The following is an 18,372-nucleotide window of genomic DNA, read 5'->3' on the forward strand; positions in this document are numbered from 1 at the left end:
ACATAAAGAAACAATCGGTACATTTCAAAATAAGTAATGTCAGAACTAAACTGCCCCATACCTTGCTATCGAGTGATGTCTGACGTATACTACTGTACAGTCAGCCTAAAGTAGCTGGCTAGGCTACCAACCACCACCTAAGGTTAAAATTACAATAAACTAACTTATCGTTATTTCAATGGTTCCAATCTTGGCTAGTTCGTTCTGTCAGGATCCCGGGCAGGGGGAACCAATCGCAGACTCAGGGTTGACAAAAATAAGCAGGCAGACAAAAAGCACAGGGAAGACCCAAAACCAAAAGATCCCAAAAATCAGGGTGCAGAAAAACAGACAGAAAATGGGAAAGTCAAAACCAGGTAGAAGAACAAAAGAATCCCAAAAATCAGGGTGCAGAAACACAAACAGAAAAATTGGGGACACAAAAAGCAAGAATCGAGAATCAAGAATCGAGATTGTGGCTGTTGCTTCCTTCGTTAAATGAAGGTTAAAATAAATAATGTGAACTAATTGCAAAGTATCTTATTTCCTGGACAATTAATTGTTCTATCTGATTTATGGTCGACAGCATGTTGTAGGCCAGTGAAAAAGATGTCGGGCTACTTCAATGATTTGCTTATACTGTCATTACCTACGCCCAACATGTTAAAATGCATATAGGGAGCCCATATTAAATAAAGTATGATGTTTTATGATATGGTGTCTGCAGGCTTAAAATGTAAGTTTGGGGGGTAAATGCTAGGCTATATCCTGTCACAGCATGAATCAAACGCATGTCGATTTTTTGTAGACTTTTGAATTCATCCTGCTGCTACCATCATGAGTTACTTCATCAGTAAAGATTAGTGAGCCCACTCCAGAAGCAGCCATGCAAGCCCAAGCCATGACACTTCCTCCACCGTGCTTCACAGATGAGCTCATATGTTTTGGATCATGAGCAGATCCCTTCTTTCCTCACACTTGGGCCTTTCCTATCAGGATTGTAGAACACCAGACCCAGATGCGAGACCAAGGCGTAGCTTTTTAGAATAGAGTCTTTATTAAAATAAAGGTGGGTCAAACAAACGGATGTCGGTAGCCAGCAAACAGAATCAGCAGGGATAAAGCAGTTTGTGGTTAAGTGTTCAGGCAATGGGTCAATACACCAGCAAACAGGAACAATAAGGATAATCCAAAACGGGGTCGTAGTCACAGGTGAAGGATCGATAACAAACATTCAAAGCAGACAAAAACAGGTCACAGGTCAATAAACTCTACAGCAGGCAGATGATTGCAGGGTTGAGTGACAGCCATCTGGTCACCACGGGGCGCAGGATTTCATGGAACTTAACATTACAAAAGACACAAACGCCTTTAGGGACCTTTTGGCAGAGGTGGAAAAGAAACTGTGGACAATACTTTCCACATTAACTGTGAGCTGATCCAGGGCATGTTTAATAGTGCTATGGACAATATGTGCATGGCAGTTGCCTCGGAGAAGGTCGCTTTTGGATTTTATCTATATGATAGATATGTTCTCTCTCAGCAGCAGTCACCTGTAAAGAAAAAAGGATGCAATTTCACTGTATATTGTATAGTTTGTGAACAGTATAGTATATGAATTGCCTGTATAGTAAATGTATATGAGCTGTTTGGACTTGTAAGATGTGTGTAAAAGGTGGTGTATATATACAGTGGGGAGGTCTGAGACCACTAATGAAAATGCTTCTATTTTTCATTATTTTCTAATTTAATACAAACTTTTGAATTACTAATTATATTTTCAGCATAACAATTTGAGTGAAAAGTTGAATCTTTGAAGAAATCATATTAACTATATACTGTATTTGGTATGTCCACCTTTTGCTTTAATGGCAACATACAATCAAGGACAAAACCTGATGATTCATGTTATCCCAGCATTATTTGACAATGTTCACAAAAATCTTGTGACACTTGGCTTTTGTCAGTCTTCAAGACTTCAACAGTAAAATGACAGTAAATTCTTTATGGAAAACATATGTACATGGTTCCTCTGTATACTCTCATTTGTATGAAGGGAGGCAACAAACTCCAGACATAATAAGGCCTGTCATGTCCGTGCCCCTTTTCCTATTGTTTTTCCTTTTCTCTGCTTTCGCTCTGGTCCTTTTTTTGCCTCTCTCCCCATTTCATGTCTCTGCCCCCCACTCGTTATATGCACTTGCTTCCTGTTTTGTCTCAGCTGTTTTGTCATTAGCTGTTCCCCCACACCTGATTATCATTTAGTTAATTTGTTAGTATATTTAAGCCTTTTTCAGTTCTTGTTGCTAGTTTGTCAGTTCTGTTTCCCCTATGTAAGTCTCTTCTCTCAGTTTTAAATCTGTTTTTAGTTTTTTTATTTATTTATCGATTTCTGTTTTGACTCCTGCCTGGCTCTCTCTCTGGATTATGATTTCTGCCCTGTTTGGACTGACCACTTGGTTTTTGAACCCTGCTTGTTTTTTCGGATTACGCTCTGTCAGCCTGCCTTTATTAAACCCGCCATTTTCTTGTTACCTCTGAGTCTGCAATTGGTTCCCATAGCCCACAATGACAGAATGAACTAGCCCAGTGGTTCTTAACCTGGGTTCGATCGAACCCCAGGGGTTTGTTGAGAGAGTCTCAGGGGTTCGGCAGGGGTCAAGACACACACAGTATAGCCCGGTTCACACTAGCAGTGTCGGCCCGTTTTTGTCGGCCATCAAAAAATCAGCTGCCGACAATTTGGCAACATACAATTTTCTTTGCCGTGTTAGATTACAAATATTTAGTTGCTTAGTAAAAATTTGTTACACAAAATAAATTTCCATGATAAACTAGTTTATTGAAAGAATTTTTATAACAATATTTAAAAAAATTTATCAAAAAAAAATATAAATAAATTAAAAGCGTTTTGAACAAGGCAAAAAATCGGCCAGGCTTATGTGTGTGTGTCCGTTCCGTTCAGCCCACCATCATTGGCTACAGCTGATCACGCCACATCGCTTGGCTTTGATATCTGTGCTGCAGGGAACTTGATGCGCTCAGTAGTCGACTTGTGCCTGTTGTGATTGTATGTCATTTGGGATTTTATTTTAATTTTTCAATCCCTTCATACTAACTATGTCGAGCAAAAAAAGAAAGTGGTTGGACGAATACATACAATATGGATTCACGTGTATAAAGGAACGTGATGGGCGTCCGCGTCCTCAATGCATGATGAAGTTGAGCAATTCTAGTCTAGCACTGGCAAAACTAAGGGAACACTTCCTAAAGCTGCATGGAGATGGAAAATACAAGAACACAACGCTCGCTGAATTCAAGGTGAAGAGAGCCAGATTTGATGAAAAGGCTACTCTGCCTGTTCTCGGCTTTGTACCCATCGACAAACCGATCCTCACAGCATTATACGAAGTTGCGTACCTGATCGCAAAGCAGGGCAAACCACACACCATTGGTGAAACACTCGTAAAACCAGCTGCGTTGAAGATGGCTAATATCATGCTGGGAAAAGCTGCTGAAGAGAAGTTATCCCAAATTCCTCTTTCAAATGACACTATCAGCAGCAGAATAGACAACATGACCGATGACATCTTGGCTCAAGTAGTTGCAGATCTGATTTCAAGCCCAGCAAAATTCAGCCTCCAACTCGACGAGACCGCCAACGTTTCCAATCTAAGCCAGCTTGTTGTATTCGTGCGCTATGTGAAAGACGACGTGATAAAGGAAGATTTTTTATTTTGTAAGCCTCTTATAACAACAACCAAGGCAGGCGATGTGAAGAAACTCGTGGATGACTTCTTCAGAGACAAAGATCTTTTGTGGAATATGGTTTCTGCAGTTTGTTCGGACGGAGCTCCAGCCATGCTGGGACGACACTCTGGTTTTGGAGCGCTGGTGAAATCCGATGCATCACACATCATTGTTACGCAGTGTGTTCTGCACAGGCATGCATTGGCAACAAAAACCTTGCCTCCAAAACTGGCAGAAGTGTTAAAAATTGTAGTTGAATGTGTGAACTACGTGCAAAATAGTGCTATGAAGCACCGCATCTTCAAAGAGCTGTGTAATGAAATGGGCTCTGAATTCGTGTTTTTGCCATGCGTGTGGAATTAGCCCTGTTTTGCGAGAGTACCAACATTGTCACGCAGATTGCTTCGAAAATTCTGAGTTCATTCTCATTTTGGCGTACATGGCCGATATTTTCGATGCTCTCAATCATCTCAATCAACAGATGCAGGGCGGTGGAGTCAACATCATCGAAGCGGAAGAAAACCTGGAGTCGTTTAAAGACGGCGCAAGATTCAAGACCGAAGTCTGCTCCGCGGGGTAAAAGTACAAAAACAGCAGGCAAAGTCGTGGTACAGGCAGGCAATGGTCAACAAAACAGAAGTCAATAATCTTTGGTCAATAAACAGGCTTGGATCGTAACAGGTAGACAATGGCTTGACAAAAACGTGCAAAAGGTGCACTGACGAACAGGGGGGCAACAATTTTGCAAAGACATGACATGAAACTGAGCTTTATATGCAGGTGTAGACAGGTGTAGACAATTAGTTTGAGAGCAGCATGAGAATGGAAATCAGGTGTGGAGGATTGACAAGTTAACGAGGTAATTAGTAATCGTTAGTAATAAACCTATCCTGCCCTAGCGTTAGTAAATTAGTAAATGACATGCACAAGAAACGTAAGGTAACATGAATACATGGTTAGAATGTTAGTATTACCCAATCTAGCTACCCTGATCTAGCATTAGTAGATTAGTAAGAAGACAAGGGAAATTGAAACAATTAGGGTGTGAGTGACAGAAAGGGAGAGGGAGAAAGCAGGAATGCAAGGTTTGCAAAAAGACACAGAAAGGTGTATGCTAATCAGTGAACAGAACATAACATGACACAAACATAAATCGTGACAGAACAAGTTTGCAAAATTATGACAATAAACTATATAACATGACATGGCAAGACTAAGAAATAAATGGTAACAAGAACTAAACATGAAACATAACATGACAGGAAAAAGTGGCCACTCCACTGAGACCACCCTGCTCACGGTCCCTGAGGCACTCCACTCTGCTAAATCCAAACCCCTCTCCTCTGTCCTCATCTTCCTCGACCTGTCGGCCACCTTCGATACAGTCAACCATGAGATTCTGCTCTCAACGCTGACTGGGATGGGTGTCACAGGATCTGCAGTGGCATGGTTTTCCTCCTACCTCTGTGGTCGTTCCTACCAGGTGACTTGGAGGGGCTCAGTCTCTGACCCACACCCCCTACAAACTGGAGTCCCGCAGGGCTCAGTTCTTGGTCCTCTCGTCTTCTCTCTATACATCATGTCTCTTGGTTCTGTTATCTCTTCCCATGGCTTTTCTTACCATTCTTATGCCGATGACACTCAACTCTTTCTTTCCTTCCCCCCTAATACCCAGGTCACCACACAGATCTGTCTGCTTGGCTGATATCTCTGTGTGGATGACTTCCCACCACCTGAAGCTTAACCTTGCCAAGATTGAGCTTCTCTACATCCCGGCTAAGTCCTCTCCGACAATCGACCTCTCACTGATTATTGAGGACTTTGTAGTATCCTCCTCCCATACGGGCAATAATCTTGGGGTAACTCTTGATAACCGCCTCACCCTGGCTCCACATGTATCCTCCACTGCCAGAACCTGCAGGTTCTTCCTCTATAATATATGCCGTATCCGTCATCTCTTGACGGAGAAAGCCACCCAGCTCCTAGTCCAGGCACTCGTCATTTCCCGCCTGGATTACTGCAACTCCCTCCTAGCTGGTCTCCCAGCGTGTGCCATCAAGCCCCTCCAGCTGGTCCAGAATGATGCAGCCCACCTGATCACCAGTCAGCCCAGGTCGGCTCATGTCACCCCACTCCTCATTGGCCTCCACTGGCTTCTAATTGCCGCACGCATCCGCTTCAAGGCCCTAGTGTTGGCATTTCAGGCTGCTAAGGGGACTGCCCCACCTTACATACAATCCTTAATCACTCCCTACTCCCCAGCTAGACCACTCCAGTCGCCTTATGGTTCACTCACTACGAGCGCTTGGCGGTCGAGCTGCACGTTCACGCCTGTTTTCCATTCTGGTTCCTCAGTGGTGGAATGACTTGCCTACCACTGTCAGGACAGCAGAATCCATCCCCCTATTTTGACACAGACTAAAAAAACACCTTTTCGAACTGTACCTTAGTCCTCCCTCCTGATTTTCCACCCCCCCCCCTTCCAATATCCCTCGTCTAACCCAAAAAATAAAATAAATCAAAAATTGCACTTATGATTGTACGACTGTATTTTTTTGTTTAGAACAGCACTTCATGTGTATTATACTAGTTATGGATGTAATGCTTTAACTTGTGGAAGAACCTATGCACTTGTAAATCGCTTTGGATTAAAAGCCAAATGACTAAAATGTAATGTAGAGGTCCATAATTTTGTAAAGAAAAGCTGTAAATCTTTATATTTGTATGTTTGGGTAATTTGATGTAGAATTCATATCTGGCCTCAGAAAGCATGCATCTACTACCACTTTCTTCACTGTGGACCCATTTTGGAGGGTCATATCTCCAAAAGTAAACATTTTTAGTGTCATACAGTTGTGTTCAAAATAATGGCAGTGTGTTTAAAAATGTGAGTAAAGCTCAAAATCCTTATAATGGTTTTTATTTCGATGCATTGGGAACACTGCACATTATATCCTAAATCAAAACATGAAGAAAAATGTGTCAATTTTTTAATTACTTTACAGAAAATGAAGAAAAATTAATATTGGGCTGTTCAGAAAAATAGCAGTGTCTGCATTTTTCTATACAAACTCAAATATTTACTGTATAAACTGAAGAATCTTCAGGATTTAGCATTCCTGTGAATCACTAAACTAATATTTAGTTCTCTAACCACGGTTTCTGAGAACTGCTTCACATCTGTGTTGCATGGAATCGACCAACTTCTGGCACCTATGAACAGGTATTTCAGCCCAGGATGATTTGACAACATTCCACAATTCCTCTGCATTTCTTGGTTTTGCCTCAGAAACAGCATTTTTGATGTCACCCCACAAGTTTTCAATCTGATTAAGGTCCGGGGATTGGGCTGGCCACTCCATAACTTTAATTTTGTTGGTCTAGAACTGCTGCTCGCTTACTGGTGTGTTTGGGGTCGTTGTCTTGTTGAAACACCCATTTCAAGGGCATTTCCTCTTCGGCATAAGGCAACATGACCTCTTCAAGTATTTTGATATAGGCAAACTGATCCATGATCCCTTGTATGCGATAAATAGGCCCGACACCATAGTAAGAGAAACATCCCCATATCATGATGCTTGCACCACCATGCTTCACTGTCTTCAGAGTGTACTGTGGCTTGAATTCAGTGTTTGGTGGCCGTCCCTTGGACCCAAAAAGAACAATCTTACTTTCATCAGTCCACAAAATGTTTCTCCATTTCTCTTTAGGCCAGTTTATGTGTTCCTTGGCAAATTGTATCCTCTTCAGCACGTGTCTTTTTTTTAACAGTGGGACTTTGCGGGGGCTTCTTGCCGATAGATTAGCTTCACACAGGCGTCTTCTAATTGTCACAGTACTCACCGGTAACTTCAGACTGTCTTTGATCACCCTGGAGCTGATCATTGGCTGAGTCTTTGCCATTCTGGCTATTCTTCGATCCATTCGAATGGTAGTCTTTCCTTTTCTTCCACGTCTCCCTGGTTTTGCTTTCCATTTTAAAGCATTGGAGATCATTTTAGCCAAGCAGCCTATTATTTTCCGCACTTCTTTATACGTTTTTCCCTCTCCAATCAACGTTTTAATCAAAGTATGCTGTTCTTTTGAACAATGTCTGGAACGACCCATTTTTCTCAGGTTTTCAGAGAGAAATGCATGCAAACATGTGCTGGCTTCATCCTTAAATAAGGGCCACCTGATTCACACCTGTTTTTTCACAGAATGAATGACCTCACTAATTGAACTCCACACTGCTATTATTTTGCACACGCCTCTTTCAATTAATTATTCAATTACACAGACTCAGGAGCATGTGTATCATGAATGTTGGGACTGTCGGTTTCTATGACTCTACTACACCTACTCGTAAATTATTTGCCATGTAGTAATATATTTTCTACCAAAAACAGTGATTGATCTGGTAAGTCATATTGGACTGCTATTATTTTGAACACAACTGTATTTGTAATCTGAGAGCACTTTGGCACCGTGTGACGATAAACACATCACTAATAACATTAGCTTAGATATGGAATATTCAATTTGGCTATTTTTGGCACATTTAGACCTGAAGTTACATGCTTAATCTTTTCACAAAAGATTTGGTACTCGGTGGGTTTTGTTTATAAAACACTTTCCACTATCCTAACTTCATACTTCTTCACATACCCCTAACATCCCTATAATCTATCACCACTGTGGACATCTATTACTGCACACACCCTCGATCAATTAAATAATCCATTAATTGGTTTCTAAATGTGCCAAACATGTTAATCACGAGGGCACGTAGCACTTTCAACCGAACTCACTCTGCTAAAGGATGGCAACAACTCAGAAAACAGGTCGGAAAATTGGTCTGATGGTGGCTTTGCATTTGCCTTTGTAGTTTCAATAATTATGGCATTCATTTACAGTCCAGTACTAAAGAACCAATACCACTTTATCCAAGCACTACTGTGGACAAATGGACACACCAAATGTTGAGATATTTTGACTTTAAATAAATGCTAACAAATATTTTGGGTTCAGTGAAAAATTATGGTATTGATTCAGGGAAAAAAGGATGCATTAACTTTAAATGATAATAATAAAGTTACTGGTAGTGAACTCAAACTTCTGGACCCTACTATGTTAACAATCCATCAAAACGCCTAATCAGGCTTGCTCTGATATACCACCATTAACAGGAGTTAATCAAGACCATGCCAGTGAAACCTGTTTCTGTAAATGTGGATGCTCCAACTGTTCGAAGATGTACAGAAGAGAATTGATCAGTGTTTGGATATTGTCATGTTTGCGTGCTGTAAAAAGAAATTAAATGACTTCACAGATTTGGGTGAAGCGGTGGCTGAACCTTGCAGTAGATTGTGAGGGAGGAAGGCATGCAAGATGGGAGAGAAGAGCAGGGTCGCAGGGGGCTGGAGCCTATCCCAGCATACATTGGGCGAAAGGCAGGAATACACCCTGGACAGGTCGCCAGTCCATCGCAGGGCACACACACCATTCGCTCACACACTCATACCTATGGGCAATTTAGACTCTCCAATCAGCCTAACCTGCATGTCTTTGGACTGTGGGAGGAAACCTGAGTACCCGGAGGAAACTCCGCACAGAGAGGCCCCGGCTGACGGGGATTCGAACCCAGGACCTCCTTGCTGTGAGGCGGCAGTGCTACCCCACTGCACCATCCGTGCCGCCCCCAATATACAATGATGCCTGTTATTTGTATTAATTTGTTTTACTGTTACTTAATATACACATACTCATAATACACACCTGTCCGTTACTGATAAGAACATTTCCCATTCCTGTGTGTGTTATTTTTACATCTTTGTATTTTATGAACTTAGCTGCATGAATCTGAATCATGCTTATTTCCTAATAAACATTTATACTGAATTATGTTTGAGTAATTTCATTTGATTGATTTATGAAGACATATATTAAGACTAAATAAGTGACAATCATATTCATATTTTTGTACACATAGCCCAGTAATGGCCCACTTGTAGTTGTGGTGGTTTAGTAGTGGGCCAGTTTCCGGCAGCTGTGGTTTAAAGGTGGCTGAGATATGGCCCTCCTGTGACAGGGAGTTCCGGCAACCACATGCGGCCCGTTTCTGTGCCATCGTTCCATGTGGTATGTGGGCTGCAAGAAAATGCCAGTGTCATGTCTGTGCCCTTTTGGCCACCTGTGTTTCTCTTTCCTGTTTTCTAAGTCTCTAGCGTTTTTGCCTCGTTTCCCCCGTAGTCTGTTTTCAGTTTAATTCCCTCTCATTCATTTGTTTCACCTGTGCTCATTTGTTGTCTCCACCTCCCACTCCAACATAATACAACATAAGATGTACTTCACACACCTTATCCTTTTTTCCCCTTGATATCTGTTATATACTGGTCTATTTTGTTTGTTCAGTGCTAGTTTGTCATCCTATATTCATAGTCTGTCCATGTATATTCCTGTCCCCGATTCTAGCCTCCTGTCCCCTGTGCCTCTGCCCTTGTATTTTTTCTGTCTGGTTTTTGCTCTGTTTTCGGATATTCTGGTTTTTCATCTCTGCCTGGTATTTGGACTCCCTGTGTTGTTTGGATTTTGCTTTTGTACTTTTGCTGGTTTGGTCCGTCTCCTTGGTTTTTGAACTCTGCATTTTTTACGATTACGCTCTGCCTGCCCCGAATGTACCTGTCTGCCTTTGGATTGCGTTTTGGATCTGCCCCCTGTTAATAAAGCCTCCCGTATTCTTATCCCTGAGTCTGCTTATGGTTCTTCTGTCCCAAGCCCTGACAGCCAAATGTAACGTTATTTGTAACGAATGAGTAGGTTACATTTAGCCTTGACTAAAAGCGCCAATGACATTCTTCACATTCTGCTGTGTTCTGTTCAATTTTCAGATATAAATGTATAGGGGGGATGTATTTACTCAGAGAAAATGTGTTATTTTAACATTACATGTCCCACACAGAAAATAAGGGTTAAGTGAGCTGCATCTTCACTGGGCATTACAAGAGAAAAAATAGGTTTAATATTGTAGGGACTACAACTTCCACATTCCCACAGGAAAATTCCGCGACGTCCACCACGAATGACGTCTAACTTGGTTCAGCCAATCCCGTAATGGCGGGAGCAATAAACGGTCCCATATAAAAGCAAGACACGTTCTTGGGATTTCTTTTCTGCTTCTTCTGCTTCTTCTGCTTCTTCTCTTAGACGCACCCTTTTTGGCCATTCGCTTCAGCTCATCTGCTCCGAGACTCGGACAGAGGCTGAATGCTGCACAGCGCACTACCAGGCCTACGGACACACCCAGTTACCTCGCGGTAACTACGTGGCCTATAGTGAGTGGAAATTGTTGTACGCGGAACGCTACATCAGTTTACCCCAATAAAGCTCAACAACGAAACAACAACAAACTTTTACACCTGGAAAAGGACCAGCGGATCAGACGACAACGCGCTGCTAAGACGGGAACACCCCAGCCTGCGCATCTCTCCCGGACACCATTCACAGCACCATCGCCGCTTCGACAAGGACAGCATGTCTTTTGGATCCAGCAATGCCTATGGACTCAGTAAGAAAACAAGCATTCAGGCATAGCCAGTGTTTAGTTTAGTCTTAACTGTTTTTGTGAATCTGTGTTTCAATATTTACCATTGTAATGTGTTTGGTTAGCTACATATATATGTACGTGAATTGATTCGCCGTCTTTTGCGCATATATAGAGTAAAACTACGCAAGTAGTCCCTTCTCACAGCTAACTCTAACTCATTACCACACCCAGAACTCTAGCTTACTCAAGCTAGCTACTCCCACCTTTCCTTTGTTCAAGCGACATGCGCGCTCGCGCGCAGCCGCGCACCCACACACACACATACACGCCCTAACTTAACCTACTAACTTCCCCTACTAATTCCCGTTAGTTTATCTGTTATGTGTTTGTATGTTTGTTTAATAAATATATTTTATTAAACCCCGGTGTCCGTTTTGGAATCGCATAGACATGAGAGCCGAGTTAAAGCAGTCTTTCGAAGAACTTCCAACCTTCACGTTATCGGTATGTTCAATCATTAATATTGGTTATTTTAATTCATTAAATATTAAATTTGTGGTTGGATATTTCTGATGACAGTAATTTTATGAGACTGATTACTTTTCGCAGTTATACTGCTACCCAACGTTTAACTGGCGCCCCGGTTTCGTAGAGAGTAAAATCCCTGCGTTATTTGGCGGCCCGTGCGAGGACCCTACATAATTTGGAGTCCGGTGCGAGGACCCCTACGTATTTTGGCGCCCCGTGTGAGGAAGACTAGCTTAGGCTCACATTTCATGTCTTGTGACTTCATAACGGATTCCCCTTCATTATTTGGAGCTCTACGTTAGAAAGACGAACTTTGGCTCATATTTCATGTCATGACTCCAGAAGGAATTCTCGGCATTTTTTGGCTTTCTCAGCTAAATAGCCACAAGTGCAATTTTCTGTAAAGACCACTAGATGTCACCCTTGTACCATTTTTGAAAGCCTGCATGAGCCGCTTTCTCAATACACTGCCCCCTCGTGTAACATTGTGGCATTACATTCGTAATTTTACACGGCAGTCTGTTGATTTGCATTTATTTTCCGGTATAATACGTATTATCAATAATAGTATTAGCCGTACTTTATTCATTATAATTACTCTATCAAAGTAATTTTAATAATTAATTGAATGTTACTTTTAAATTCTAATTTCATTGTAATTTCAATTTCTGGTATTTAGGATTAATGTGATGAGCATCACAGTTCCTATTTTACGGTCTCAATATCCACCATATGTTAGGTCATTTTGCTGTTGTTGCATTGCAGTACCGCTAGTGCAACTCGAGTCCCTGTGTGATGCTATAGCTACCTTGTACTATAGTTAGAGAATATTCAAAGAGCGTTTTAAATTCTTTATCCTTCATCACAACTTGTATGTTGGATTGTGATATTGGGAAACAATTAATTGCCAACTGTTAGGAGCTCAAGGCCCTTGTCAAATTGTTAACTTCACGAGTACCCTCTTAAGTTACTGATTTAGCTTTTAGCTTTATTTGGCTTGAGATATGGAACCTATATCTATTGATGAGTACCTTTCCTTTTTAGCCCATGGTTTAGCACCTGGCTACGTAACTTTCCTGAATCAGATGAACCTCACTGATTGTAGGAAAGAAATGTTCTCATTAATCAACGAGAAAGGCCACTCCCCCAACTATTCAAAAGACCCAAATCTAAGTTGTCTGGTCTTGAATTTTGCCAGGCAGATTAGTCTTGCTCTTCAGAGCAACAAAAACTTAGAATCAGAGATGGCATACCTCAAAGGACAACACACCAGTGTTTTACTTGAGCTTCAAACTGTTGGCAAGAAAGCAGTACAATACTTGTGTGATCTGCATTCAGCCGAATCAGATCTTTGTTCCTACAGAGAGGAATTATTTCAGTTGAAGAGTGGATGCCACAAGCTACCACATCCACTCTCTTCTGTAAGCCTGCTTTCTCAGGCTTGCCCAACTCCAGCTTCTCCTGCTTCCTCCTTACACCACAAGGCAGGGGAAGGGGGGTCACAAATTGATTCGGGTTTGTCAGATCCTGGTTCCACAGCTTGCTCTGATGGAGACTCGTCAGTCTCCTCAGATTGCAGTGCTGTTGACCACCCATGCAATGGTTTGCCCACCTCTTCCCTGGAGAGGGAAAGGGGGGACTCCATCCCAATGGTGGTCCATCTCCGCAAGGGAGAAACAGTCAGGCAAGTACAGGACTGCACCATCCATGCCCACCCCTCTCGTGAGGAGGTCAGGGAACCCTCCCGTGGACACGGTAGAGGAGATCTAGTGTTATTAATTGGGCACACAAAAAGCAACGCTAATCCTGCTAGCTTTCCCTTTATTACTGAGAGGATAGGTGACAGCTCTGTACAGTACACTGACAGCGACAATTCATCTTCTGCCAACCATTGTGAGAATGACTGTTTTGTAGCTCTGCCCCCTAAACCAAACCGAGGACGTTGAGCTCTGCATGAAACGCATTCACATTCAAATGTGATTTCAGTCTCTCCTTCTCCAAACAGGCAGACTAGTGCAACTTCACATGGTCTTCGCTTTGAGGAGCTAGAGGCCATGGCGAAGTATGTCCACACATTTGACCCCAAGGACTCCGAATTTAACATTCTGAGTTACTTGAGAGAAGTTGACTACTGTCTCTCGGATCTGCCCAGGGCAACCGATCGAGAAAAGGTACAACTTGTATGGAAAACCTCAACCAGAGAGATGAGAGATCCATACATTTATGGAACAACTTCCACCACAGGTTCGTTCCAGCTATCCCAAGGTTTGTGAAGCGTTGGTAGCTGAGTACCTGCCACGGTTTGATCAGGCCACAGCCATGATCAAATCTGTGGAGGTTAAACATAGCCGTACAGAACGACCAAAAGACTTTTACCAACGACTTAAACATGCTTTTTTCCAGGGCAGAAACGGACCAGGCTTAGATGAAGATCAAGCCTTCAAATCCCTTTTTGTGCACAACCTGCACCCCTGTGTCCGAACTCATGTTTCACTGTTTTCAAGGGGCCAACACTCAGCCCTTGAATTAAGAAATGAAGCCCAAATGGTCTGGGACACTTTAAGGATTGTGCCCAGGAACAAGGTATTGGAAACAGCTAAGCACGTTGTTCCAACCAAGCCCGCCGGCACTTCCCAAGTTGCCCCATTAAAGTCTAATGGCTCAAAACAACGGCATGTGAGTAAGTTCCCGGTTAAGAGCCACCGTGGTCGCTTCTCACACTCTGATTCCAGCCAGAATTGGAGAGAAGACCGACCCGGTAGGCTCAAGCCTCAGAGTCACCAGCATGTCTCTAATAGGGAAGATACCTTGTCTGAAGAGAGCTTCTTCAGTTCCTCTGAGGACAACTAAAGCCTCTAACCTTTGTTCAGTAGTGTGTATGCCTTGAGTAACCACTGTTGTTCAAAAGACGTTGAATAAGACTGATCTATAGCCATGGTCTCCTCACAGGCAGACTCCCAGCTGAAGCTTTGACCACTTTCTTTTGCACACCTTTCCTACCAAAGGGGGGTGGCAAAATAAACTGGTAGTTTATAGCAGCCACTTAGATTTGCATGTAGCAGCAGCAAACGCAGATCGTAAGTAGGTACTGTAGAGTTAAATCCAACACCTGTTATAACTCCTAAACGTTCATTGCTTCTTTCTACACCTACTGAACCATCGTAAAGTATTGCATGTAGAAACTACAGTGTAATCTTTACAAGTATATTGCCACACCCCAGTGTGCCTTACTCCACCTCTTCCCCAAGCAAGACAAGACCACTTGTGAGCTTACCACATCATTTAGAAATGAGACCACCTCTCCATTTCCTTCCTGATGACACAGCCATAAGGTTAAACTTGGATACAGAAAGCTGCCCTAATTTGAAAATGCCCCCACATATTTCAGATGACAACCCTCGTCAGCAACCTGACTGTAGGGACTAGAACAATTGGTCAGTCTGAACAAGACTTCCAAAAAGGCTACAGCCTCTCCATCCTAGACCCCTACATCATCTGAACATTTTCATGGCTGGGTCATTCCTGTTGGTGCTCCACCTTCTGGACACCATCCAATAACTAACAAAACACCTGAACTAACAAAACGACTAACCCTTTCACCAAGGTTTCTCATGTTTTGTGACAATGTATTCACTGTTCGACCTTAGTGTTTCACATTGTTTGTATCATGTGTTTTAGACCAGTTTAGTTAATTGTTGATAAATGCCTGGATGTTTGTCAGTCAATTGTGAACTGTGTTACCGACCCAATGTACTTGATCTGCGGACTGTGAACTGACTTTTGTGCTCTCAAGGAACACTGGCTTCAGCCGCATCCTGAGACCACAGGGGGGATGTAGGGACTACAACTTCCACATTCCCACAGGAAAATTCTGCGACGTCCACCACGAATGACGTCTAACTTGATTCAGCCAATCCCGTAATGGCGGGAGCAATAAACGGTCCCGTATAAGAGCAAGACACGTTCTTGGGATTTCTTTTCTGCTTCTTCTCTTCGACGCACCATTTTTGGCCATTCGCTTCAGCTCATCTGCTCCGAGACTCGGACAGAGGCTGAATGCTGCATAGCGCACTACCAGGCCTACGGACACACCCAGTTACCTTGTGGTAACTTCGTGGCCTATAGCGAGTGGAAACTAGTGTACGCGGAACGCTACATCAGTTTACCCCAATAAAGCTCAACAACGAAACAGCAACGAACTTTTACACCTGGAAAAGGACCAGCGGATCAGACGACAACGCGCTGCTAAGACGGGAACACCCCAGCCTGCGCATCTCTCCCGGACACCATTCACAGCACCATCGCCGCTACTACAAGGACAGCATGTCTTTTGGATCCAGCAATGCTTATGGACTCAGTAAGAAAACAAACATTCAGGCATAGCCAGTGTTTAGTTTAGTCTTAACTGTTTTTGTGAATCTGTGTTTCAATATTTACCATCCAACCATTGTAATGTGTTTGGTTAGCTACATATATGTATGTGAATTGATTCGCCGTCTGTTGCGCATATATAGAGTAAAACTACGCAAGTAGTCCCTTCTCACAGCTAACTCTAACTCATTACCACACCCAGAACTCTAGCTTACTCAAGCTAGCTACTCCCACCTTTCCTTTGTTCAAGCGACACGCGCGCTCGCGCGACCCACACATACACGCCCTAACTTAACCTACTAACTTCCCCTACTAATTCCCGTTAGTTTATCTGTTATGTGTTTGTATGTTTGTTTAATAAATATATTTTATTAAACCCCGGTGTCCGTTTTGGAATCGCATAGACATGAGAGCCGAGTTAAAGCAGTCTTTCGAAGAACTTCCAACCTTCAGGTTATCGGTATGTTCAATCATTAATATTGGTTATTTGAATTAATTAAAATACTAAATTTGTGGTTGGATATTTCTGATAACAGTAATTTTATGAGACTGATTGATTTATGAGACTTTTCGCAGTTATACTGCTACACAACGTTTAACTGGCGCCCCGGTTTCGTAGAGAGTAAAATCCCTGCGTTATTTGGCGGCCCGTGCGAGGACCCTACATAATTTGGAGTCCCGTGCGAGGACCCCTACAATATCTCTGGAGTAATGTTTTAAGAACCAACTACAGGATATGTTTAGCATTTGTGGCCATGCACAGCAGCGGATTTGTGTTTATTTAACTATAAGGCACACTACATGGATTAGTCATTTGTGAATCGAGATTTAAAGGAGCACTGTCACACTTTTTTGACTTGAGCTTATTTGGATTAAAAGCATAAATGATACATGTAGGCATTTTTTAAATCACCATCAGTATAGCAGTTTCCTAGATATGGGGCAAAACTTATCAAAACAAACATCCACTGACGTCACTGGGCGTGTTTAGCTTGAACCTCCAGCCTGTGTTACCCAGAAGGTAACGGGAGCTCAAACTTCACTCTTGAACGCAGAGACTGATTTATGGGCGGTGTCACAACAAATTCTATCCCGTCTTTTTGTGAACGGCATACGCTTAATCATTACTCTGTCAATAAACATTTATTTAGTCCGGTGTATGCAAGTTAGCGAAACATATAAAGTGCCAATTTCCCTTCAGTTTAAGATGGCGATAGAGATAGCAAGTGCTCATCTCTCGGTGGACTAGTATCAGTACCGCTAGCTAGTTTGTGAAACGGACAGCAAACCATTCGGCAATAAATATATGTAGAGAAGTGGATAAGCATGACATAGGTATATATATTTCAGTTAGCTCCCTAGCTAGCAAAACAAGAAATATCTAGCTAGCGAGACAGCCAGACGGATAGATCGCTTGCTAACTAGGAAGATAAGCCATAGATGTTTTTTATTCCTAGCTGGCTAGGGATCTTTCTATCTAGCTAGCTTGATGTAGCCTATATCGTGATTCAATGTATATAAATAATCGATGTGTTACATATGAAGCACTGCATATTCACAAAAGCATCGCTAGCTTGCTGATGCAGAGCCTATTACACACAGCAGTAAACAAATATGATTGACGTCATCGCAGAGACGGAACCGGAAACCTGACCCCGGAGGGGATACGTTTTGTAAGGGATAGAATTTGTTGTGACAGCGGCCACCCATTCAGGCGATCACATGACACTCCAACGAAAACACAGTAACGTTAGCGTACAGATATCAGGGAACCTAGAACTTGTAACCTTGTTTATTCTGAGCGGTATGAGGACAGCTCTGACTTCGCCGAGTTACATTACATTACAGGCATTTAGCAGACGCTCTTATCCAGAGCGACGTACAACGAGTTAGGGCACGGCTGTACTGGAATCGCCATCAGCCATCATTTTGACATTCTACCGGCTCCATTGCAGCCATCGCCATCATCAATACATCTGACAGCCTACTGTTGTGTTTTGCTAGCTCACTTTATATGTCGACAGCTATGATGTTTTCACTCATTAGATTAAAGCAACGATGCTCTGGTTCATTGTAACCAGATAATTTAGCTAACTAGCTAGCTCCAATCTCATAATTATTTTGAGAGACTGGGGCTGTGATGATGTCGCCGATGTGAATAGCCACCCACTTTATAATTTTTATGGAGTTAAATAAGAACTCTAACTCGGCTGTCAGAG

Source organism: Conger conger, chromosome 4, assembly GCF_963514075.1.
Source record: "Conger conger chromosome 4, fConCon1.1, whole genome shotgun sequence".
NCBI classification, from domain to species: domain Eukaryota; kingdom Metazoa; phylum Chordata; class Actinopteri; order Anguilliformes; family Congridae; genus Conger; species Conger conger.